This window comes from Fringilla coelebs, assembly GCF_963513975.1.
Source record: "Fringilla coelebs genome assembly, chromosome: 2".
Taxonomy (NCBI): domain Eukaryota; kingdom Metazoa; phylum Chordata; class Aves; order Passeriformes; family Fringillidae; genus Fringilla; species Fringilla coelebs.
This window is the reverse complement of record NC_140029.1, coordinates 53,202,710-53,228,731: the sequence shown is the minus strand read 5'-3', so window position 1 is coordinate 53,228,731 and position 26,022 is coordinate 53,202,710.

Sequence of the window (26,022 nt, the reverse complement as noted above, 5' to 3'; positions counted from 1 at the left end):
TTCAAGAAAATATAAAAAGATCTTTTAGACTTCTTGTTTTGAAACTAAATTTATCACAGCTAATCTTACTTTGGACTGTGTGTCTTTACACAGAGAGAGACATAGTTTATATTCTAAATATCTGAACATAGAAAAATGGGTTTACTACTCATGTCCAACTGAACAAAATGACACATAAAAAAAGGTCACTTTACAGAGATCTCTTGTATATATTTTCAGAATTTCCACTCCCATAAAATTCAACTTTCAACCAATCTTCTTAAGCCATGTGTTGCTTTAGACCTGTCAAATATCCACATGAAAAATCTCAGAAAAGGGAAAAAGGCAAGTGGAAAAGTTTGCCAGACAGATAACTCTGTCTAGATGCTGTGATTTGACAGAAATTGAGGGAGTCAGAGCAGGAAAGTTATTTTCCCTTAATGGTAAATATTAACCATCTATACAGGAAAAAAATCCTGTGAAGCCTGATTATGTACTCTATTCCAAAGTAATGAAGCAGCAAGCCTTATGGTAATAATGTCTTCACAGTACTCAGCAAGCTCCTTGCCAAAGCTATTTCTATTCAATTTTCAAGCCTAGAAACACAGATACGATGCTTTTGGTACCACAGTAGTTATGCAGCTACCGATGAAAAGGATAATGTACAGTAGTTGTTTCTATTTCTCCTGACAAAATAGCGTATTAGAGCCGCTGTAAATAGTACATCTCATTAGTTTTGCATTAAAAAATGACACATTTTAAAGCTCTACGTGAATAGGTTAGCCTGAAATACTTTGAAAAATCGTGTTCCACAAAGCCACGATTAAATCTTTTCCAATAAATTATTTAGTTTTAAATAAAAGAGGAAATTATTTTTTTTAAATGTGTATTTAATTTAAAGCACAGTTGTTTTCTGTAAAAGTAGAACTAGAAGAGGAAGTGCTCACGTATGATTACCTTATTCAAGGAAGTACAGAGTTTGGTTTTTTTAATAGTACCATAAGAAAGAAGAGTTCAGGTAAATGTGACAATCTAGAAAGGGGATGAAGTGGACAAATTGAGTCAGATATGTAGATAGTCTATTCTGGGAGGTTTAAGAGAGGTGTTATATGTTGACACATTCAAAAACTTCAAATTTTTGTCGGTCTCTGAAATATCTTTGCCTTTTGTTAAGAGTTAAAGTGAAAAAGAAATGGAATAGAAGAGGCATTTAGGGTGTTGCCTCATTGCCAAGAAGTATCCTACAGAATGTTAAATAACTCTGAATGCATAAGTTTCTTGTATAACACAAATGTAAATACATCACTATTTTTTTTCTCTCAGGTCTTTCTAATCTGCCTACTATCTGCTGTGTTTATTGGTGGATGGAAAGCATATATTAAGATTGCCAAAGTAACTGTCCAAGACATTTGAACATTAAATCAAGCATCTTTTTTTCTCTGTTTTGGTAAGTCCTCTCTTGACTAGGCTATCTGGCACATGATGTGCCAATAATGTATAATTCTTCTTATTTATTTTGCAGTGTTACATATATTAACGACATGTTAGATGTGGTGTTGTTGTGAGAGATATGTCAGAGATGTTTTTGTCTCTCTACAATTGTTTGTGACCACAGTGATTGTCCCTTTAAAACACAAACTTCAATTTGCATAATTTCTGAAATATAAGAAATATTGCTGAAAAAAATAGTTTAGAGAGGAGGTACATAATGATCCTAAATGGGAAGGAGAAGCTGAAGCTACAATGTAAGCATCTCTTTCCCATTTCAAATGGAAAAATAGAAATGGATACTAAGTACCTGAAGCCAACATGTACATCAAAAGTAGATTAATAAAGTTTTTGAAAGTTTAGATTTTATTTTTTTTTCATTTTTGGGCTTTGTTACAGGTAGGTTTCAAGAGATTATAATCAAATATAACCATTATAAAAAGAATGGCCTATGTGTTGCTATACTTGCTTACAATCTTTTTATGTTTTATTACTAGGATGGCTCTTTATCCATATAAGAATTGTTTCTAGCTCTGTGGAATGTGGAATTTTTCAATACTGGATTTTAATGCACATTTCTTGATAGGGTCTTGATAAACCTAGAGGTGTTTTTTTTAATAGATGTTATCATTCATTGATTGAAACTGGTACATCTCTACAAAGGCTGCCAAACACTGAATAAAGCTAATTCTTTTTCAGAGGAGGGTCATATATATTGAACCTTTTTCCTCTTGATTGCTTTGAAATTGGATTGTTTTTATAGCTACATCTTGTGCTTATTTGTGTGTATATCACTTTCTGCAGGAAGCACATTTTCAATCTTCAGAGCTAGTGTTTATCCATTAAGAGAAACATTTCAAATGCTTTTAGACTTAGTGAATATTGTGTGTTAAGAAAGACTTCACAGTAGCTGTGCTTTCACAGGATGCTCTGTAGCTGCAAATATACATTTGAAAAGAATCTGCAGTTCCCCACTTGGATCAGAATGCAGATGTAAACCTTGGAAGCACATAAAAGTGTATAAGATTTTCTCAACATTCCTAGATTCACTAGTATTCATTTAACAGTATGAAAAACATTTTAGTAGAACAAATACAAAGATAGCACCATGACAACCCGCATTTGATTCCTATTGATGGAATATGCTTTTTTGCATTTGAATTGGGACTAAAAATATATGTAATTCTATTCTCTTAACTAGTGTATGATAAATAATTAGGCATTAGAAATATAGAAATGAGTTAAAACCCTTACTCATTAAAAGTGGTTTGAAGTGATGTAGCAAATTCAGCTGAGAGAAAAATAAGATTCTCTTTCACACTGTTGTTCCAATAAGCTTCAGTTTTTTCTTCCAAAAGCCTTGTCTCAAATAGCTGGATTCCTACATTTTTCCAGGTGTAACCTCTTCTGCTAAGGCTGCCAATGACTGGGATAATTCAAGACAGTTGTGATGGTGTCTTCATAGTAAAAATGTCTGTCTTCCAGAAATTGTTTCAAGATTACAAGTTCATGATATGTTCTCTTTTTTTCAAACATAATGCACTTCCACTAATTCTGTGATACTTAATGTTGGTGTGTCTTAGCTGCTGGGAAGATTACTGTTAGATCTGTTTGAGCAGGGGATGAAAAGAAAAAAGAAAAGAAAGGTTCAACCACTATGTCATGGATTGGGAATTACTTATATAGGCTCATACAACGTCATGGCCAAATGGCGACAGGAATCACCTCCATTCAGATCAAGGTGATTCTCCTGAATTTAGTGTGGTTATGTTTCTTTTTATCACTAGAAACATTTGAGTAATTCTAGAAGAAGAAAGTGGAACAGAGCTAACCAGGGTAGAGAATCAAAGCAAATCCCACTATGTAAAAAAACAATTTAGAAAATTAAACATCCATAGCTGTCTTCTGAAGAAATTAGTTAAGTCATTAATCATAATTTTGGTTACTCTGTGATTACATCGGTCAACATCATAGGACAAATGAGAAATCAAGAAACTTTATTCATGCTCTGCTCAGAAAGAAGCAAAGCAAAAGAGCTTAAGAATAAGTTTTCAGGATAGACTGGGCCAAGGCTTTCAAAATTGCAGGTTTTTGAGGAGGAGGTTTTGGGGGCTTTCATTTTGAGTTAAATTTTAACATATACATGTGCGAAGATTACCTCATGAAGACAGAACTGAGGGTATTTTTAGAGTGAATGACTTTAAGTTCTGTCATTATTAAATACCCTCAGTAAATTAATTCAATGAAGATTTCTCTTATTTGATGTAAACAGTGTTTGTGTCAGTCATATCAACTGCACAAAATTATCTTTACTGTTTTCTATTTTGTTCTTGAATCTTTTCCAAGGGAATAAATAAATGAAAGTATTCTAACATCTTAGCTATTACATCACACTCATTTATAAAATATTTACCTGGTAAATGCTCCCATATTAATTGTAGTTGCTTGCAAGTAATTCCTCTGAAACTCATAATTAATTTATCATGTAAGCATTATGCAAGTCAGAATCAGTTACATCATTATGAAGCAGCACTTTATGCTGAATCTTAAGAACCTTAAAAAATGTAGTTTTATAGCTCAAAGTAAAAAAAAAAAGAAAAATCTAACCCATACTAATAATTTCGCTGTAACTAGATGATAACTACTGCTGTTTGTGCATTCAATTTTTTTCTGTTTTCAAATGCTTGGTGCCTTTAGAATAAGAATCCATGAGCAAACTGTCAGAAGACTGTAGTACTTGTCCCTAGGAGTGCAAGATAATAGGAGCCTTGAAATTACAGCACCAAGGTAATACCAGAGAACAAATATCTAGATTGATCATCAAATGATTGCTGTTATAGTTGTGTAAAAAGCCTGATGAAGGTACAATAACTGGCAGCATAGTGGAGCTCTCTGTAAAGCAGGTGCAGCACAGTAGCTGCTGTTTCATATTCAAGTGTGCTGTACTGCTCTCTCTGATATTCTACACTGAACTGTCACATATCTTAGAGTTATTGTCATTAAAGGGAATTGTTTCTTTGCATTTGATCTAAGGTTTCTAAGGTTTCATTGGTTGTGCTTATCTGCCTTTGAGAAATGGTTGTTAATTCTGAATGCAACTGTGGTGGCATCGCTACACTCTCCATCACAAAAATGTCCCCTTACTGCCTTTAGTGCGAGATGGATATTTGTGTCCTGTGAAGGGGAGAGAGGGGACAAGATAGCCCCTAATATGTCAATTATTACAGCCCTTCTTCAGATGGATCAACTCACTTTCAGGGGAACTGCACCTCAAGGCCCTGAGTTTTGAATGGCTCATATATTTCATTGAGTTCTAATGCGTTCTTGAAACCTTTTAAACACCTGGAAATGACAGACAAGACTTCTATTTTCAGACATTTAAACATTTTTCTAGGCAAGAACTATCCTAAATGAGAAGCTCCTCAGCTTCTCTGTTTGGAAGTTCTCTCCATTTCTAAAAGAAGAGATTAGAAAATATATCATGAATGGGGAAGCAAAAGGATTTTAGGTTAGATCTCTATTGTGTTCACTCTAGATATGTGCTTTGGTCATAGAGAAATTGATATAGAAATTGGGACCAAGGTGTTGTCAGCGTATTCCCAAAAAACTGTTCTGCATTTAGATTATGTTGGTTTGTACCAAATCAAGAACATGCCTGTAAGGTTTTGACTTGTTGTTTTCTTGCAATTATTTCCTGGATGAGACTGAAAGAGCTTTCCAAGTATTTGAGCATGCATCAAGAACATGTCAATGTAGAAAAGATTAAGAAATAGGAATCCTTATTTGATCAGGAGACATCTGTATAGGAAAGGTATGTTTTAAAAAGGTAGTGCATTTGCAGTTTTGCATAACTGCAGTTACACAAATAATGCCAGTGGCAGCTATTGCTGTTATTCTGGAACAGAGGGTGCGGTGGCTGGAGGTCAGGTGCCTACCAAAGCTGTTCTATGAATTCCCCCCTCAGCTGGGCAGGACAGAGAGAATATAACTAAAAGCTCATGGGCTGAGATAATGACAGGCAGAAATCACTCAGCAACTACCATCACAGGAACAAAAAACTTGTGGGAAATAAATTAAATTTTATTAAAATCAAAACAGAGTAGGGCAAAGGGAAAAGAAACCCAGAACATAACCCCTTGTCTTTCACCTCTCCCTTCATCTTGGGCTCAATTTCACACCTGATTTTCTCTACATCCTCCCCCATAGCATTGCAGGGGGATGGGGAATAAGGGCTGCAATCAGTTCATCACACATTGTCTCTGCTGCTCCTTCTTTTTTGAGAGGATGACTCCTTTCACTCTTCCCCTGCACCAGTGTGGGATCCCACCCACAGGATACAATCCTCCATGAGTTTCTAAAGTGTCCTTCCAACAGGCTGCAGCTCTTCAGTAACTGCTTCAGTGTGGACCGCTCCCATGGCATGCAGTCCTTTGGGAACAGTCTGCTCTGTGAGTGCCCCACAGGGTCACTGGTCCTGTCAGCTAACCTGCTGAGGTGGACTCCTCTTTCCACAGGGCCACAGGTCCTGTCAAGCGCCTTCTTTGGCCATCCACCTGCTCCAGCATGGTCTTTACCATGGGTTGTAGGGAAATTTCTGCTCTGGCACCTGTAGCACCTTCTCTCCTTCCTTCTTCCCTGACCTTGATGTCTGCAGAGCTATTTCTCTCACATACTCTCATTCCTCTCTGGATGCTGTCACATAGCAGGTTTTTCCCCTTCTTAACTATATTAGCTCAGAGGCCTCTAGCACTGGCTGTGCTGGACACAGGGGAAGCTTTCTAGTGGCTTGTGGAAGGTGCCATCTCTGCAGTCCACATACTACCAAAACCTTGCTGATCTCACCCAATATGAGGAAATAGGAAGGAAGAACAACCGAGTCTTGATGTTAGATAATTTCTTTAAGCTTTCTGAGAGTTCTAGATAGATGTTACTTGAAATAAAAATGTCTTTGGCCTATAAATTGATTATTATAAAGAAAAAAATGAAAGCAAAAAACGTATCCAGCAATGTAATTTTCCTAGCACAAAATCCTTCTCTTCTTTTTACTCTTCTGAGATGTAGACATTAGGGAAAAACTTTGAAGAAATACTATGAATGCTTCACTGTACACTTTGTCTTAAAGAAGGGTTTTTGCTAGTTGTAAATGATTAAGAGATTAAGTTTGTTCCTAGCACATTTTTTACTTTTTGAATTTTAGTAAATGGAAACATGATAATGCTGCCAAGAGTCTGTAGAAATTTAACCTTCCATTAGAAAAAATTGCTTTCAGACTTTTATCTTGACAACTAGTTAATCATGTACCTGAACCAGATTGGTAATGATTGCAAAGGTTTAGAAAATAAATGGGTATCCAAACTATAAACTAAGAAGACAGCTTTTACTTGATTAGTTAAAATTCACCACCATGAAATGCCTAAACAAGAGTTTTTTCAATGGACTGGTATGTTATGGCCTTAAGACTTGTTGCAATCTAGTGGTTAAGTAATACACAAAAATTAGAGATATTTTTCCCTTAAGATCAGAAGACATATGTTAGTTGTGTGCATAACTACTATTAGTACTAATGGGAATGGTACAGCTCAATGCTGACAGTTATATGCTTTAATAGACATCATTTAGCATTTTTTAAACCATGAAAAATAATAACACATTAAAAAATCTTTTACTCAAACGAGTTTGATACCTGTCTAATCAAAATTTAATTTCCCTAAACATTGTTTTTGTTTTTCATTTTTTTTATCTTGGTCGTATTTGTTTACTTTGTTATTTTTTCTGTCAGTCTTTGCCACTTTTCCTATTTTTGTTTATACATTTGGAATAAAATAATGTTAAAAGCACATTTTTTCAGCTGTAACTGTACTTTTATCATTATTTTTCACTATCATAGATTAAAAACTTGAATGTTAAATATATATTTCTTGTATTTCAAAACTCAAATTTTATCAAAATTTTATGGTTTTAAAGAAATAATTTCTTCCATCACATCTCAGAAATTACTGTCCTAAGATTTATGCTTATAGATAATAGAGACAGAAGAGTTTAGCACATAGTGGGCTTACTTACATGCTGCCTAGAAGAAAAGCATATTAAATTCATAGCTTGCCAAATGGGAGAAAAAGGAGAAACAAAATAAAAACAAAAAGAAATCTGAAGAGAATTAAAAAGTATTTAGTACAGGAAAGATTTTTAGTGTTTTAGACAAGATCTGTCACCTGTCAGGGACTATCACTGAAATGTAAGCTTTATTCTGACATAGAGTTAAGGTTGTCATCAGTTCAAAAAAGCCTGATCATGACACTTAGAGAAGATGAGACCTTTTTTTTCACCATTTGCAGTCACCAGCTTTTTCACTTAAAGTGTCAATTGACCCAGAGCCAATACCAGTGCAGTTATCTTTCAACTAAATCTAATAATAATTTTTGTTTAACTCTCCTTTTCCAAAACTTTCTATGATTCCCTTATAGACTTTCTTCATCATTTTTTCCCTTCATTGTTACAAGAAGATACAAAACAGCAATTGCATCAGTGGGGACAGGATTCTGTTAGTATATGATTAGTACAGATATGATTTAAAGTGGGAAGAGGTTACCTTGTCTACCTTGATAACTTTCTCCTAGTTTTTCCTATTCTACATTGAGATATCACAGGAGGAGAAGCAGAGAATGCTATATTTTTGTACATGGCAGTAAAGGAATTAGGAAGATACAAATGCTTAGTTGTTTGCTTGAGTTAAACAATGACGCTCTTCAGTGTCATTTAAAGGGAGCTTTTAAGAAAGATGGAGGAAGACTTGTTAACAAGGCCTATAGGCACAGGGCTATAGGGAATGGTTCCAATGAGTGAGACACTGGACTGATCTGCCCAGAAAAATTGTGGATGTCCCATCACTGGAAGTATTCAAAGTCAGATTGAATGCGGCTTTGAATAATCTGATCTATTGCAAAATTTCCCTTACCGAGGCTGAGGGGTTAGACTACATGATGTTTAAAATTTGTTTCCCATACAAGCCATTTCATTATTCTATAAATCTATTGTATTTGATTCTATGGTTAATGATTTAAAAATATGGTTCCTGTTCAATCCTTGAGTAATATATATAAATGTGCGTTGTTGACTTCAGTCAAATTTACTTGACCAATTCTTTTCATTTTGTACTAAATCTAAGTTCAATTTTGGGAGTCCAACCAAAAAATGCTCACATATGTTTATTTGGGATTTCTTTTAATCAGTAAATTCTTTATCCAGAAATAGATTATCTGCCCCTTTTTAGGACATCTTTTTGAAGCCACTGTGTTTTATCAGAGTAAGAAACATAGAAACTTTTATTTTTCATAGTCCATGGAAGACAAGTAGTATCAATTATTTTATTTCAATATATTGAATAAAATCACAAAGTGTGTAGTTTAAAGCGCTTTGTTTCGAAACCAAAGAGAAATGCGAATTTAATTCAGCATAGATTGAAATATTTTGATTATATAGAGTAGTAAGGATATGATGAACACTTTTTAAAGCACCCCCTAACACTACAATATCTTTAGGTTGCTTTTTCCCTTTTTTTCCCCTTTTTTTCTTTTTTGTTTTTTACTTTGGATTGCAGCGCAGTAACTAATTTGAGTAAAAGAAGTCCATAATTAATATTGCTTGTTTGGTTTCCATGTAAATCTAATCTGTTTCTGCATATTTGTAAAAGGGGAAACAATTTGACCTTGTAAAGAAAATAAATATCTAAGTGTTCTGAGCTGAAGGCAAACACTAAAATGACAGCTTTTCAGTATTGCCCAATGTAATTTATGCCTTAGCAACAGCAGCACATCAAAAGTCAGACAAATCACTGTCCAGTTTCAGTTCAGTAGTTGCAAGGAAATTATGCCTGTAATGCTCATATGTACATATTAATCACTCATAACAAGATTTATCACTGGAAATTTAAGTGTAGTACAGTCGATATTTCAGAGATAATGTTACAGAAATCAATTTTATTTACTACACAAAAACTGAGCTACAATTCAAAAGTTTTTCCTGAAATACTCTCAAGAATTATGGTAGATCCATTTAATACAGAGAAACATTTTATGTACGTGATACTCTCCAGAAACTGCCTAGTTTTCCACACCTATTCTTCCTTTATTTCTTGGTGAAAAACTCATAAATGAGACACTGTCAAGTTGTTTCCTGTCATCTAAAGTATTTTCAGCTGGACTCAGTTCAGCATGCACACAATTTAGACTTACAATTTGTTTTAAATAGCAGGGCTAGCAAGTGCTAAGAACACTCACAGAAAGAATCTGTGAGATTTCATTTTCATTGGAAGAGCAATTTATGTTTTTAAATCAAATTGTCTTTTTATGTCTGTCATCTTTAGGATTTTAGTGTTTTGACTCCCCCTTCCCACCCAGTTAATATAAAAAGTACATTTATAGTAACAAGCTTAAAAATCTGCTGGGGTTTCATTATCTCAACATTTTTGAAAGCAGTACTTTTTAGAAGAGCATGAGGCAGAGGTAGAGCTGCCATAAAAGTGTTTCAGCTTTAGATTTTTCAAGGGAAATATTTATTTTTCAGAGCACATTTACAGAACTATTTTTGTGATTTTTATTTTAATAATGCTTTTTAATTTGACGGTTGAAATAATATACAAAACATGGTAATGATGTGACCCAGAAGGTCTTTATTTTCTGAATAATGCTACAAAAAGTTAAATGTACAAGGTGGAGAGTTCATTATCTGTGGGAAAAAGAGTTATTTGTAAAGAACAAAATCATTCATTTTTTATAATATTAGCTATTATAAACATGAATTCTATAGTTAAACTTGTTTATATTTCCTTCTGGAATTAATTAAGTCTGTTAAATTAATGTTCAAGTTATTGTTCTAGTGGTTGCTGATTTCTTTCTCATTAGAGCAATTCTAGATTTGTCTACATGCATTTATACATATTTAATAGAAACCTCCCCCTACCTGGCTTTTATTTCTGGCATTTTTTTTCTTGTAAGATAAAGATGAAAGAATTCATGTGAGATTTTCTAACTGCCCATAAGAAATTTTATTTACTTTGTAGAAAACTTCTAAGAGAAGTCTTTAGCTATAAGTTATAAAGCTAAATCAATGACAAGTTGCAAGGATAGATCCATGTGATCAAGAGTTATACGCAGAATAGACTTGTCTCCTCAAAGAACAAAACACATTGTTCCTGACAATGACTTGTTTTGAGGATATGAACTACCAAAGCACTTACCTAATAAACAAATATCTTTAAAAAACAAAGACGTTTTTATTATGAAATTGAAATGCATATTTGGTGGCAATATGAGGCAAGAATAACAAATTAGTAATCACCAAATTTTCAAAATTAAGTCAGTTCTTTTAATTACAATTTTTTAAGAGCTGTCCACATCCCAAGGGAACCATTCAAAGAGAATATTTATATCTAGAATGGTATTGATAATGCACCAGTGCTCTGGCTATTGCTCAGCAGTGCCTAGACAACATCACGGCTGTTTCTCTAACCAGCCCCTCTGGCACCCACTGCCAAGGGGAGTAGGCTGGGAGTGGGCAAGAGTGGGCAAGGGGGAGTGAGGGGAGGGGGGCATTCATTTCTAGGGTGTTTGTCTTTGGAAGTAAATGTGACTGGTACTCACCCCCCTACTACTCTGGAAGTCTCTGGATGTCAACTGCTGTTAGGAAGTAAAGAATAAATATTTTTGTTCTGCTTTGCTTTACTTCCACAGAGTCTTTGCTTTTCATCATTAAATTGCCTTTATCTTGTCCCACAAGCTTTTAATCTTTTCTCCCCTGTCATGGTGAGCAAAAGGAGTGATAGAGCAGCTTTGTGAGTGTCTGGTGGCCAGCTGAGGTCAACACACCACGCTATCTTTCCTTATTTTTTAATTCTTGAGGAATGTTCTCATCCCATAGAATTTGCAGTCTTTCTATGTGGATTCCTTTTGACTTTAACAGTTCTTTCAAAATTACATCAAACTTTTTATTCCCCCAATTATCAGGCACAGAATCTGACCCTGCTCCCATGATTACAATTAAATTATTTTAATCATTTGTGTGCCTTTGGTAAACTTCTCTGCTCTGCTTTTCTCCTTTGCATCCTTTGTGTGTCTATTTGGATTCTTTGTTCTCTCTCTTACTTCAAACCCTTTCATGCAAGAAATGGAGCAAAGGTACTCTTATCAGAACTAGTCAATGTATTTTTTCTCATTAGAAATGTAGCAAAGTAAGGCAAATCTTTGTCTTTAAATGGTCTAACAGAGGAAGCATATTTGGGTTAAGAAAAGGAATGAGAGTAAAGGGTTTTCCATGGGTTGGGTTGGGTTTTTTATATGACTTCACATTGTTTTTTCTCTGTCCCATGTTTTTCTAATTCTCTTTAGATCTTCACAAGTTTTCTTTTGAGCTTGGGAGACTGAAAAATAAAGTTCCTATATTTCTACTAATAAACAGCTCGGAAATTTTCAGTAGGAAAAAAACTTGGAAGAGAATAGCTTATCAGAATATATAGACTAAAAGATTTTTTTTTTATGCAAGTAGTCTGTGATTATTTTTATAGATCCTTAAAAATATACCTTCTTGTTGTTCCTAATTGTTATGTAAATCTGTGGATGGTTTGCAAAGCCTGCCTTTGTAAATCAGTTGCACTCTTAGACTAAATATTTATAAATAAATAGGTTCTGATTGTGCTGATCAGGCCCCATTATGAAACTGAAGGAAAGAAAATAAACATTTGATCTCAATTCTTGATTCACCCTTGCCTTGTTTCTGACTAGACAGTATGTTTGCATCTTGGTTGCTTGAAAAAATAAGATTAGTATGACATAAAATAATAAAAACAGAAGAAGAACTAAAAGTACATGAATATTTAATATACATAACTATACATACACATATATACACACACACACATATACACATAAAATTAGAGAAGTCTGGTACAATGGAGATGTTCCTTGCAGCAGTTCTTTTCTTAGAATCTCACTACAGTTACAATATTAATTTCAGTAATACTGAATTAGCTTCATGAATTAATTTCAGTCATTAATTTCAGAAAATCTGAATGATTTCCTTCTGTAATGTACTATAGCTTATAAATCTGATACATGTTTTAGTCCATGATCCCATGCAAATAACTAAATTGCTAATGATTAAAGTACTAATTAATATATTTAAATTGAACTTGTGAAGATAAAATCTTAACCTTAGACTTAGAAACAAATTCATGTTTTGGCTGTTAGAACAATTGCAGTTTTTTGCAAGTCACAAAATACTAAAAGTAAAGATTCCTGCTTAGTAGGATTTTTTTTTTTTTGAGTGCATGCTTATTCCAAAAGGAATTTGGAAGCATTCTTAGATCCTAGGATTTCCACACCATAGACTAGAGATTAAATTTCCCATTGAAAGTTAAGAACTGGATCTATTCTTCTCAACAGTAAAAGCAAGTCACTACATGTTATAAATAAGATTTAAGCTAATGTATAGCTCAACTTCATATATTCAAAATCACACTTATAATGATTTATCAAGCCATAAAACTCTTGTTCCCATTGCTATCATATTTAGCTAGTTAGAATACCTTTCTCTATGTAGTTTTGAGAATTTTGTAAACATATCTTCAGTATTGATGACTGACTTTATTTCTTCATGTCAAATTTTAATGGAAATCCAGTGAAAATGTGCATAAGTAAGTAGGAGCTGAAATTCAAATAATTCTACTTCTAAAGAAAGGTGATAAAAATATCGCTAGTATAAAAAAATACAATAAAATACAGTAAGATAATAAAGAAAAAGTATTTAAAATGTTGAGATGCATTATGTTATTTATACATGTGTATAAAATATAATGTATATATAATATATACAATATATACATACACTATTTTAATATATTTATAATGTTATAGCAACAATATTATTATGTTGTTAATTATTGAGAAAAGTAAATGTGGATGATGATGTAGCTATTTAAATTCTTTACCAACAGAGAAAAGAGACAGGGTTCCTCAGGAGAACATGCCTAATCAAATTTCTGTTAGAATATTTTGACTGAAACCTTTAAACGTTTGAGAAATGTGTGCATTTCAAATGTACAAAATAAAGAAAAATTATGAAGTATAAAAAAAAAATAGGTCAATGTAAAGAACAAAGACAAATACTTTGTGAGAAAAAAGGAGAATGATCTCTTTGCACTGGCAGGTGAGATGTTTCCCTCTCATTAGGCACAAAGTTTCTAAGAAATCTGAATTTTTACATACGTTCTCTCATGCCCAGGTTATTATTTCTCCCATACCCAATTAGTAATTTCTCCTTTATAAAAGGTTTGTGAAATATGTTAATAATTAATAAATTATGAAATTAAACTGTTTCCATGATTATGGCTTACATATTGATTCACAAGCCACACTTAGTTGGAGGAGATGGGAGTAAAAAGACAAGCTGACAGTAATTTTATTTTTCCAGTTCTTCTTCTCATTCTGCCAGCATCCTTCTTTAGTATTGTCTAGTGTATCCTTTCACTTTTTCAAAAAACCCCCACACTCCATCATTCCAAATGAGTCCCAACTTACTTCCAAATATGTTGTTATTTCTTTCTGCTAATGATATAGAGCGTGTAGGCTTACAATTGTGAGGCACACAGTGTGCATATGGGAGAAGTACATATAATCACATATAGTGGGATTTTTTTGTATGTATTGCATGGATCTTTAACACAGAAGAGAGCCTTATCAGAGATTCAAAGTCCTTTCTTTTAATAAAGAACTCTTGAGAAATTATGGCAATTTTACATGCTTCAATGACCAATATTTTTTTTCAAATATGTTACAAAATGTACTTTTTATTAAGCAAAAAAAAGTAACATTCTCTGCTTCTCAAATTTGCAAAAAGGAGTGGCATTCACTGTTTCAGCAGGTAATATTCAAAGTATATGCAAAAGTATAAAACTATCATTTCTGCTCTGATTTCTTCATCTTTTTAATTCACATGTTTTGCAGGCAGTGCAATAACAGAAATTTCACTATAGGAAATAAAAACAAAGTATCATGCATACAACTGAAATACCTTTTTATTATTTAAAGAACCAAATAAAATAACCTCATTTCACTTTTATGTAGAAGAGAGATTTTAAGGTGGCTGGTCTGAGTTTTCAATATGTCATTTTTATATAACTTCCAAGATGTTGACAGGTCAAAACAGAGTTGTTTTTTCTTGTCTCAATGCACATCATTTTAATACCTGAGAAATAGAGTAGAAAACAGGAAGATAAAATCCTGAGTGTCTTACACCATATCTTCAGATAGAGAGTGTGCCTGCTGTTCCTCCCTGGGGTAGGGCCAGGAATACCACTGGGGATGTCCCATCTGGAGTGTGTGCTCCGATACAGGTGCTGTGGTGCTACATAGAAGGGATGAAAGAAAATGCAAACATGCCTTGTTACACCCAGGATGAGAACCAAAGGTAAACAACATCACCTGAAAGAGTTATAAGAGGCAACAGCCTGAGTCCTATAGCAGAGGGTAGGAAGGAAGGCTAAGACAAGACAGAAAGAAGGTAAAAAAAGCTCTCAGGAGAGCTTTTGAGAACAAGAGAATTTCTGCTCTTCACTATTAACTGGTGAGAAAACATATGTGACTCTTGAAACTGAGAAGGAGGAGCCCTCAATTCTGTTTGAACAATTTGGTTTGGTTTCTTTTTTTATGGTTTTTTTTTGTTGTGTTTTTTTTTTGTTTATTTTCCCCCCACAGTATCTTCTTCTCTATTCAAGGGAAGGACTGTAGTAGGAACATTCATGCAGTAATAGAATACCTACCTGCACATTTGTTTGGCTTATTAGGCATATTTTGATGCAGGAGGATACTGGCAGTAGATTAAAATACACCTAAAAAAGACTGGTAAACCCAAACTTATTTACCTAGTAAGAAAAGATTTAACATGAGTTGAGTGGATGATGGGTGCAAAGATCCAAAATTATATAAGACGAGGTTCTCATAGAATAAGGAAGACACATTCCTTCTCAGAGGAGAGGACATTCAGCAGCTCTTTTCAAGCATTTTTACAGTAACACAAAGTACTTAACAAAATAAAGGGGAAGAAGTAGAAATTCTTGTACTGACACAAGTTTATGCAACAATGGAAACTTGACACAAGAGGGGCTATGTAGGAATGAGTGTAGACTATTAAAGAAGAATGAAGGTAGGGGAGAGAGAGTCACATTCTGTGAAACACAGATCCCTGCCTGCACAGTGTTCCAGCATGAAGCCGGAGACATATTTTTTAAATCTCTAGATGAAAATCAGAAGATTCTGTGGTCAGAAATCTAGATTTGTTCATGTGGCAAAGAAGATGGACTCAAGAAGTCTGGCAGTTTTGGAAGATAGCTTATTTTACTAAGCAAGAAACTTTTTTCATGACCTAAAGTGTAAGAAGGAAGTTTACAGGAAATGAACAGACAACAGAGGTGGTAAAAGGTCTCTAAATCATTGCTTAACATTTTAATTTCTTTGAATGTTTAATAATTTAATTCAGCTGAGGATGTTGAAAGAACTGTCTGATGTACTACTGCTGTCATTCATTTATGAAAAATCATACTATTCAAGAGTTTTCACGAACAACTCAGAAAATCGTGCTGTATCTATTTTAAAGGAGAACTCAAGAACCTGAAAACCATTTAATTTCACTTCAGTCCTTAACAAGATCATTAAGCATGCTGTCTCAGAGTGCATTCACAAATGCATGATGGGCAGGAAGGCAATATAGCTTACAAAGGCAAATTTTCTTGACCAAACTGAGTGCCTTCTACTGCTAAATGAAGGGGTACCAGGAGAAGGAGACAGCAGGTGGCCCATCTCAACTTCAATAAGACTTTTTCCTATGTCAGTTCCATGTGGAATCTGAGGAAGTATGGGCTGCAAAAACAGAGACCTAGGGGAGCAAAAGTTTGACTTAACTGTGGTGGCTTCATAGGATTGTGAGTTACAACACAGAACACAGGTACTTCTGGATTGACAGATGGGGAAGGAGTTCTTCAGGATACCTCAGTGACATGAGGTGCCTATAAGTGTACAACTGAATCAAGCTGTGGTTAATCAGCTTAGATTTTAAATGCCAAAAGTAACATAAATTCTACTCTTCTGTTTCAAAAACTCTTTAATAAGAGACAACAAACCAAAAATGAGACAGATATTGGAAAATGAGAACAAAAACTGAAATAAAACACCACATTCTGCATTGTGGAAATATTTGTATTTGTTACAATTTTCTCTGGCAAGGCTCAGAGCCATCATTTTCAATCATATTAGAAAGGCATAATATCCTCTTATTTTATATTAAAAGGGAATTAAAAATAAAGCATAGTACCAGAGGAATGTTAATGAACCAGTTACAATTAGTTGTAGTCAACTGAATTCTCTGAACAATTTCCAAAGTTAACATTTCTTTGTAGGTATTATTTTTTGTGCTGCTGAGGCTCTTTTTGACTTCTTCTTCATAAACAGCGTAGATTTATGCTTCTACCTGGAAGTTATTATTTCTAAATTTTTAAGATATATTTACATATTTTTAAATGGTGTAAAAATCACACCTCCATGTTGTGAAAACCCTTGAAACCCCTATGAAGTCCAAAGAACTACCACTCTTCCAGCATTACCAGAATAATGGAATGAGTGCACACCTCTTGATTATCAAATCTCTTGTCATTTTGGAGCCAGAGAACCAAAAAAACAGGTGTTCTCCAAAATATCTATACAAACCATGCTCAGTTTTAAGGGTTCCTGAAACAATGTACATATCCTCTTACAATTAAGTATTCTGTTTAATATCATTTTATATTTTTCTAGTTTGCTACCTGACAAAGTTAAATGATAGCTCAACGTCTCCCTTATATGTATTCTATGTATTGTTAACTAGAAATAAGTTTTATATTCCAGAGCTCAAAAGGACATTAGGTTGCTGGTTCATCAGAAGAGTAAGGTAACCAGCTGCACTTCACTGATGTTTGCCTATTGATCGTGCCTAATAGTTACAGGAGTACTAAGTGAAAAATATATAAATATGTTTATCCAAGATTTAATGTACCTCATGCATCAGTATGAATATGCAGGTAGAAAAAAATTATCTACTATCATATTAGTATTTAATTCTCACTGGGAAAAAAGTCTCAAATTATAAAAATAAAAATGAGGCTGGAAAAAAACAGCAATAGATCATCTTTCATATCCCTGTCTCAAGCTAGCATTATTTATCCTGAATCTCTGTGAAGATCAGAAGGAAACAACTTGCTAAGTTCTATAATATCACTCTGCTACATAGCTTTGCCTGCTATAACAACCATCAGAAAATAAAGTCCTCAACTCAGGTACTCTCAGCTCTTTTGTACTAAGAGCCAACATTACTCATGCCTCCACATTAACAGACACCAGGGTGCCATTTTTGTCACCACCAACAGCTAGTCTGATAGCATCCTGCCACTGTATGTGCTGGGTTCTAAGCATGTTTTAATTATTCATTACTTCAGCAGAGAGAACTCTCCCGCTGTCTGTATCTACAGGCGAGCACAAACACCAGACTTGGCATCATTTGCTACTGCACCTCTTTCCCGCAAAAGAGATGCTGAATTTTCTGCTTTTTGAATCAATTGATGCTCTGCTTCAGCTTTATCTTCCATTAAAAAGCCAGTTGCCTGATTTTCTTGGTCTGAAAAGGGACAGCCTGCCTTTTTGCTTGTTTAGATGCTTATGGTGGAGAAATTGCTATTCGTTTCAAAGCTCAAAAGTTTTATTTGATGAAACTTTTGTAACAAAAGAAAAACATGTTAACTGGAAATGGAAAAGATGTCTCATTAAAAAAATTCTTTTTTTTTCTATTTCTTTTTAACAGTCTTTGACATTTTCCCATGGAAACTGACCACCATTTTTAGCATCCATTTTTATTTAATTTAATATGCTAACTTAACCTTTGAAAAACTACCATGTTCATTATATATGAATATTGAGCATTTTTTATATGAAAAGTCTTTGCATCTTCTTATGAGGGCCAGCTCTAAGGAAGAGGTGCAAAATCAATATTACCTGAAGTTACAACAGTATCTGAAATCTTGCAGTCTTATGACTTATAGTATAAACTATAGTGCAAAGTGAAAAGTCCTAAAATCTGCTGATCAGCTTGAGCATAGTCTCTCTATTTTTAAGATAATTATCTAAGTCTTGCTCCAGTTTGAATTTCTGTTTCTTTAGTGTGGTTGATAAACATTTTAATGCCTTCTGTAATGACGTGTTTTTTCTCATTGCTATTGAAAATGGTGACTGATGCACATGAACTATGTATATCTTTCTAAGTCCAAATTTAATTGACGATTTATAGCTATTCCATAAAAGACAAGAAAACCCCATAATCTTTTGAGGGTAAGTGTAAAAAACCCTGCTGTGTGTCATTGTGCCTACTCAATACAAGCTAGTTCTGAAGAATAACAAAAACCCCACGCATTTCTATATACTCCCTGAGCTAATAATCCCTTCTGTGAGAGAAACACACTATTCCATGCTGCAGTCTGGGCTGAGAGAGAAAACACTGCTGGCTTGTATTAGGAATTATTGTAGTCTGCACTTGGATGTGAGTGTGTGAGGTACGTGTAAAATTTCCTCATGCCCACATGCAAACAAAAAAACATTTTGATAATCCATAATCTTCTCTTTCAAGTATCTCCTTGTTCTTCTCAATAAATAGAAAAAAGGTCTTGATTAGTCCATTACCAAATGATCATTGGCTTTGATTTTTTCTAGCTCCCATTTCTATAATGTAAGTTTTTACAAAGTCAAACAAATATTTCTCCATAATACACATATTCTCTTTTTTATTTTAAATTGTTTAATCTTGTGTCATCAAAAAGATTTAATTTACCCCTGCTTTCTTTTTTCCAGGCTAATTAACAGAAATAATAACACTTATTTGAAACTTATTTGATGAATTTCATTGTTAGTATTTTTTTATCCCTATATTCTTTTGTCTTACAGTAAAATTTATCAATGCTCTTCTAACCAATAGTTTCTTATTGTATATATATTTTTAGGGCAGGCATATATCATATGCTTGGAATAAATCCACTGAATTTTATTCAGCCAGAGGGAAAAAACAAGCCCCCTCCCCACCAGAAAAGCCTAACAAGCCCCTAAAATGCACATCAGTATTTTCTGTGCACATGTTGTTTTCTAGAATATCTAATTAATTAAGATTTACCTTTTTGAAAAACTGCAGCTGCACCCCTATATTTACTATATCTGCCCTTTCACATGAATCAAGTCTTAGATCTCTAGAGTATTTTGTTTTCTAGGAACAATTTTGCAAGATCTTCTTTGTTTATTAAAAACAATTGAAACACTTTACTTGGAATATTCCCTTAATGCTAGGATAAACATATTAACAAAATTATTAATACTATTTCTTAATCTGTATTTTTATAATTATGGGTTTAGTACCAGGTCTGCTTCCAGTAATTAAAAAAAAAAAAAAATCAATATGTGAATATCTAAATCTGAAAATTAGTCTTTTTTGTCCTGATTTGTTGCCCAAAATTCTCATTCTAATACTTACCTGATAAATATTTTCCTAAATATCAAAATATTTTTACAATGTCTATTTTCACTCCTTTGTGAAAATATGGATTCATCCGTATTTTCACAAAAGAGTGAAAATAGACATTTTAAAAATATTTTGAAAATATGTTTCATCCCTTCATGTGTATGCAGATCTATACTTTTCAATCTATTTCCATTTTTCTGAAAATTTATACTTCAATGCCAGTATTCCAACTGTAACTGCTAGATTGCTGGTTTTATATCTTTTTTGTAACATTCAAGTACTGCTCAGGTAGTTTTAGGTTTTGTGAATGTCCTTCCACACAGTATATATTTGGGGAGTTTCTTTGATATGTATATTCATGTTGCATTTTGGAAAAAAAAGCTACCCAACCAAACCAGACCAAAGAAAATACCTAAAAAAATTCCCCCAAATCTTTAGGGGCAATATTATACCTTATTTATTGCAAGAAAGGAGTATGTTTTACAACACCAAAAAGTTTGTTTCTGAGAGTCTACAAAAGCTGAAGCTGTGCTACAGAGTCTGTTTTCTTATATACTTTTATGAATAGGAATCTCTAGGCATCTAAAGTCACAGGACAGTTTAAAAACATGGCAGGGAAATTCAAAGCTCATAGACATAGGGCACCATCTATAATCCTAAAGTTGTACTACACTTATATTTTGCAAATATAGGAGGCAGATTTATCATCAGGCTCTTGACTAATCAACAGGCCCTCCTGAAAGAAAGTTTTAGGAATTTGAAATGGAATGTGAATAGAAAGAAAAGGAATGGTTGCTGAAGTTATATTGATGGGAAGATAGAGTATAAAACTGGGCTGAGTTGGGAGAGTGACAGTCACTGGAACAAAGTTGTAGGCCAGTGACTACGAGTCAAACCAAGGGGTAAATACTGGCTCCAGTCTTGTGTAAGATCATTGTTAAAGACCTGGATAATGGGGCAGGCAGCTGGCTGAACATGAGCCATCATGTGCTCAGGTGGCCAAGAAAGGCAATGGCATCCTGGCCCGTATCAGCAGTAGTGAGGCCAGCAGGACCAGGGCAGTGTTGTTCTCTGTACTCAGCTCTGGTGAGGCCACACCTGAAGTCCTGTGTTCAGTTCTGAGCCCCTCAGGGGGAACTGCATCACTCTAGAGATCCCTGGAAGGAGGTTGTAGCAAGGTTGGGGTCATCCTATTCTGCCAGTTAACAAGTTACAGGACAAGAGAAAATTACGTCAAGCTGCACCAGGGGCTGTTCAGCCTAGACATCCTTAAGGATTGCTTCACTGAAAGGGTTGTTAAGCATTGGAACAGACTGCCCAGGGATGTGGCAGAGTCATCTTCCCTGTAAATGTTCAAGTCACTGAACAGAACATGTGGAAATGTAGATAATTTGTTGGCAGTTTTGTGCACTAAATAATGACCTTAACCAATTGTGCTTTCCCATGGACTTTCAACCACTGTACATGGATATAGACACTCCTTGTTTCTTTGCCTGAATAAATTTAATTAAACACTCAGATTCACTCAGTCAATCTCAGTTGAGAATCTCCAAGTAAGAGTTACTTACTGACATTCTATCCTTATTAAGCATTGCACATTGTTGTTGTGAATTAACCACATCCATATTCTAAGTGCTTCAGAGGGAAACTTCATCTCGCATATTGTGAAAATCTTGTTTGTATTTGAGCTTCAGATGACCCTCTTTAAATAACTCCACTGAAAATTAGATAATGCCCTCAGGAAATTTTTTTCTGAATGTTCAAACCAGGCATCAAATTACTACAAAAACAGCACCCAAAATATCAAAAAATATTGCAACATTTCCAACTAAAATCTACAACACTCGTGTTTTTTATAATGTAAAACATTTATATCAAAATTTATCAATATCAGAGATTTATATCAATAAAATTATATAAAATATAATAAAATTATATCAGCATCAGAAATTTATATCAAAATTAATTTAAAACTTAGCAAATATCAATAGTTTCACCAAATCTAAAAATTAATATTTATCATGTTTCAGTGCTCCAGCTAATTGTCTAGTTAAAAAAAAAAAAGATATGCAGAGACATTCAGTGGGAGTGGTTTTTGTGTGTGTTTAACAGAAAAAAGGACAAAAAAAAAATTGAAATCAACCTAATGATTACTTGAGCTATGACATATGTAGAAATACTCACCTTGAAAATATTGTAAGTTTTAATTAACTAGCAATAATTGATTAGTTAAAAATTAAGTAAAATTAAACTGATTGTGGAAAACCACTCAAAATTCTTTTGATTTCTTTAAGCTTGGAGAAGCATAAAATTTCTACCATCATTTACTTTATATTCTGGTGTACTGCTCCTTAGCAAACAAAGCTAACTTTTTACCTCAAGGGACAAATCCTTAATGACACAGCAACAAATTTGTTTTACTTTCTACCTCAGGCCACAAAGCAAGATTAAGTTGAAGATGTATTTTTTATTTACTTCTATTTTCCCCAAGCTTCCTACCAATAATGGAAATAGGGAAAAAACAGGAGGAAAAAAACCCACTTTTAAATAGCAAGAGACAGAAAAAGCAGCGAGAAAAGACTGTATAAGTGCTTAATAGAGAAAGAAACAGACCTACTTCAAATTGGAAAAAGTATGAGTATGTTGCATTGCATTTGTAGATTAGGTGAGTGTGAAAAGATAATCTGTGATGAGGTGTATAACACAGCTAAGTTTCACAAGGAGATAGGGATTCAAGCTGGAGTTCAAGGGGGGTGAAAGAAAGAAAATGCACATATAAAAATCACATTAAAGGATGAGTTGGTATGGCATCTGTGTTCTGTTCCTCAGGGCCCAATGAAATAATTCACCAGAGCATGCCAAAGGACTTAGGGGAAGTCACTTAGAATCACTCCAGTATCTCTAAGAACTCGAGAGAATAGATGAGGGTCAGAGAGGACTCAGAAATTGAATATATTTGTCTATGATGTTTGCCAGGGGATGGAGATTTTTTCTTATGGATTGTAACAATAGACGTGACATATCGAAACCACAAAATGATTGACTCTCCCACAAAACATCCCAAAAATAATCTCAGCTATTGTTTGCAGTCATTCGAGGTGGCTGGAAAATGATTTTTCAATAATAGTTATCGATGGTTTTGAGTACAATTATGAAGCATCCTAAACTGAAAAATGGTGTCTCTCAGAATCAGTTTTTCATTAATGATATGATGGAAAACAGAGTGTAACTTCTAAAATTTGCTGATGACATTCAGCCAAAAGAAGATTAAGTTTGATAAAGAAGCTCACACTTTAAAATGAATCTGACACATTTGTGCAGGTTCTGTAGTCAGAAAGATGAAATTCAATTAGTACAAAATTAAAATTATTTATTTCTCAAGGGGGACAAACACCTATGGGGAATATCTGGATAGGCATCAGTATAGCAAAGGGGAATTCTAGCAGTAACCATGTATTATGCACAAAACAAGTGACAAAAGTGTGACACAGTTGGAAAAGAAGCAAGTCTCATTTGGGAATATAATAATGAGGTTTTTTTTTTAGAGGTTTTCTAGGTCTGGAAAGCAGACTGAAAATAAACTCTCCCAGTTAGCTGTGAAAATGATTTATCTCCCAGAATTCAGCTCAATTTAGATAGTGGAAGAGTATGAGAAAGAGTTTAAGGACTAAGCCGTCTGACCTTGAACTTCTGCTTGATTTTGGTTGAAGTCAAATAAAAACCTGAAGGATAAATCCGAAGCAGATACAACCGTTTCTCTATCAAGGGCACACCAACTACTTTTTAGATGTCTGTCTAGAGATAAATTACACAGTTGAGTGCCAAATTGTCCAGGCAGTAAGCTTTCAATGTTTGTCACAAACATGGCCAACTAGCAATGGTTGTCTGAACTCTTCTTTGTAACTGTTTTAAAGGTGGAACTCAAATTCAAAGGAAAGAAAAAAAAATAGGAAAAAAAAAAATCACCTATAACCAGCATGGAAAAAACCAGAAAGGAATCTTCTGCTATTTGCTTCAAGCATGTCACAGCAGGAAGGCACTTGTGATGAAGTGCCAATTACTTTTGAGGTCCCAATACTATAATGTCAGGATCTAAATCATGTGTTTCTGTTTCCTGTGTTTTTTCAGAGGCTCAATTCCTGCTGTTAGTATTGTGAGCATCTAAGAAACTTGCTTCAGTGGAAAAACTGTACATTGAAATTAATGCAGTAAATTGACTGTTTTTTAAAAATTGGTCTTTTTATACATATTTGAGTATTTTATCAATCTGATTCACCAGATTCACTGTGCCACTCTCAGCTGCTTAAATGACTTGTCACCATCAGTGATACACAGCCAAACTGCAGTGATTTCTCTGTAGGTAGCCAGTGTTTTTCTGATTAACCATATCATGTATTCATAAATAGAGATGTACTTTGAAATGATACATAATTGGACTTATTTCTCAATAGACATGATTAATATGCTAAAACTAGGACACCATTGCAGAATATATTATGGCAGGTTTTCAGACCTTTTCCCACAAAGAAGGGGGGAAAATAGCAGAAATATACAGAAAAGATCTAAGGCAAACCAACTTTCTCCTGTTCTCAGAATCTGATTTGTAAGTATGGATAGAACAGAGATTACAAGTCATATGGGAGAACATATCTGCTGAAAAGATCTTATTTTCTATGACCACTGTTACTTTCTTTATGGAAAAAGCAAAATCATATTCACTTTAATAAAACCGCATACACTAAAAAAAAATTCAGAATTATTATTCAGTCTTTTAAACAAATCATCTTGTTCCATAAATCTGCTGTGCTGGTTTTATACCAAGGTTATAAAATATATTCATCACATTACACCCAAAGGCATGTCATATCTCCAAAATATGTAAATACATATAGTAATGAGATTACAGTACCTCAAAATAATTTAAGAAATCTACATTGTTAAACTTCCTTTATTCAGAAATCTGTGTATCACTGTTTATGATGGAAAATGCAATTAATTTTTCTATAAAATTAAAGCAAGATCAACATTGCTAATATTTTCTTGAGCTGTAAGTCATATGCTTCTTTTATTTTCTAGCTCAATTAGAAATGCATAGTCAAAACAGACACTACTGGCATTCAAGGTCTAGCTCATGACCACCAGTCCTGCACATTTTGTTATCTGTTTGCACACAACTTACATTTGACCTTGGCTAAGAGCTAACATACAGAACATGCGCTGTTAATTTGTGAAAGTAATTGAAGAACCATCAGAAAAGTTTGTCTTTGAAACTTCCTGGATCTTAATTGGATGAAATCAAAATAATATAGAATAAGTCATATTTTTATTTGTTTTAATTAGTTTTATATCTGCTCTGTTTACATGATTTTGAAAAGAAAGATGAAATAATTCGGCTAACTCTAAGAGCAATGTGTTGCAAAAATAACGCAATAAAAATACTAAAACCTTATATTTTTCTAATTTTTAAAATATAACTGTAAGACAAGATTCCACCAAATGAAATGTATCTGATTTAGGAGTAACAAGTTTCCTCATTAAGCAACAAGTGCTGCATCAAAAGGTGAGATTTAGCTAGTTTTATTTCTGGCATCTGTGATACAGAGAGTTGCAGGAGTCTATACTTTACTCAGGAAAGAGACATTTCAGCATCAAAGTCATGTCCATGCTCAGAATGAGATGAATCATGCTTTGGACCTGATGGTCAATATTAACTAGATCTTACTATAAACCTTGAATTATTCTCTCAAATATGAGCAACTGATGTTAGTTGAATCACCTAGTATTATTGAAGTAGTTTTCTTTTTTGGGTGTATCTTGCTATCACAGATCATGATAAATCACTATAGAAACAAGAGGGAAACCACTAGAACAAAACATAAATTTAAGATTACATCAAATATTCTATTTTGTTACATCTGGAGAAATATTAGTGCCAGTATATTAAGAAAGATGAGTTTCATGTAAAATTCTGTGCATTCACAC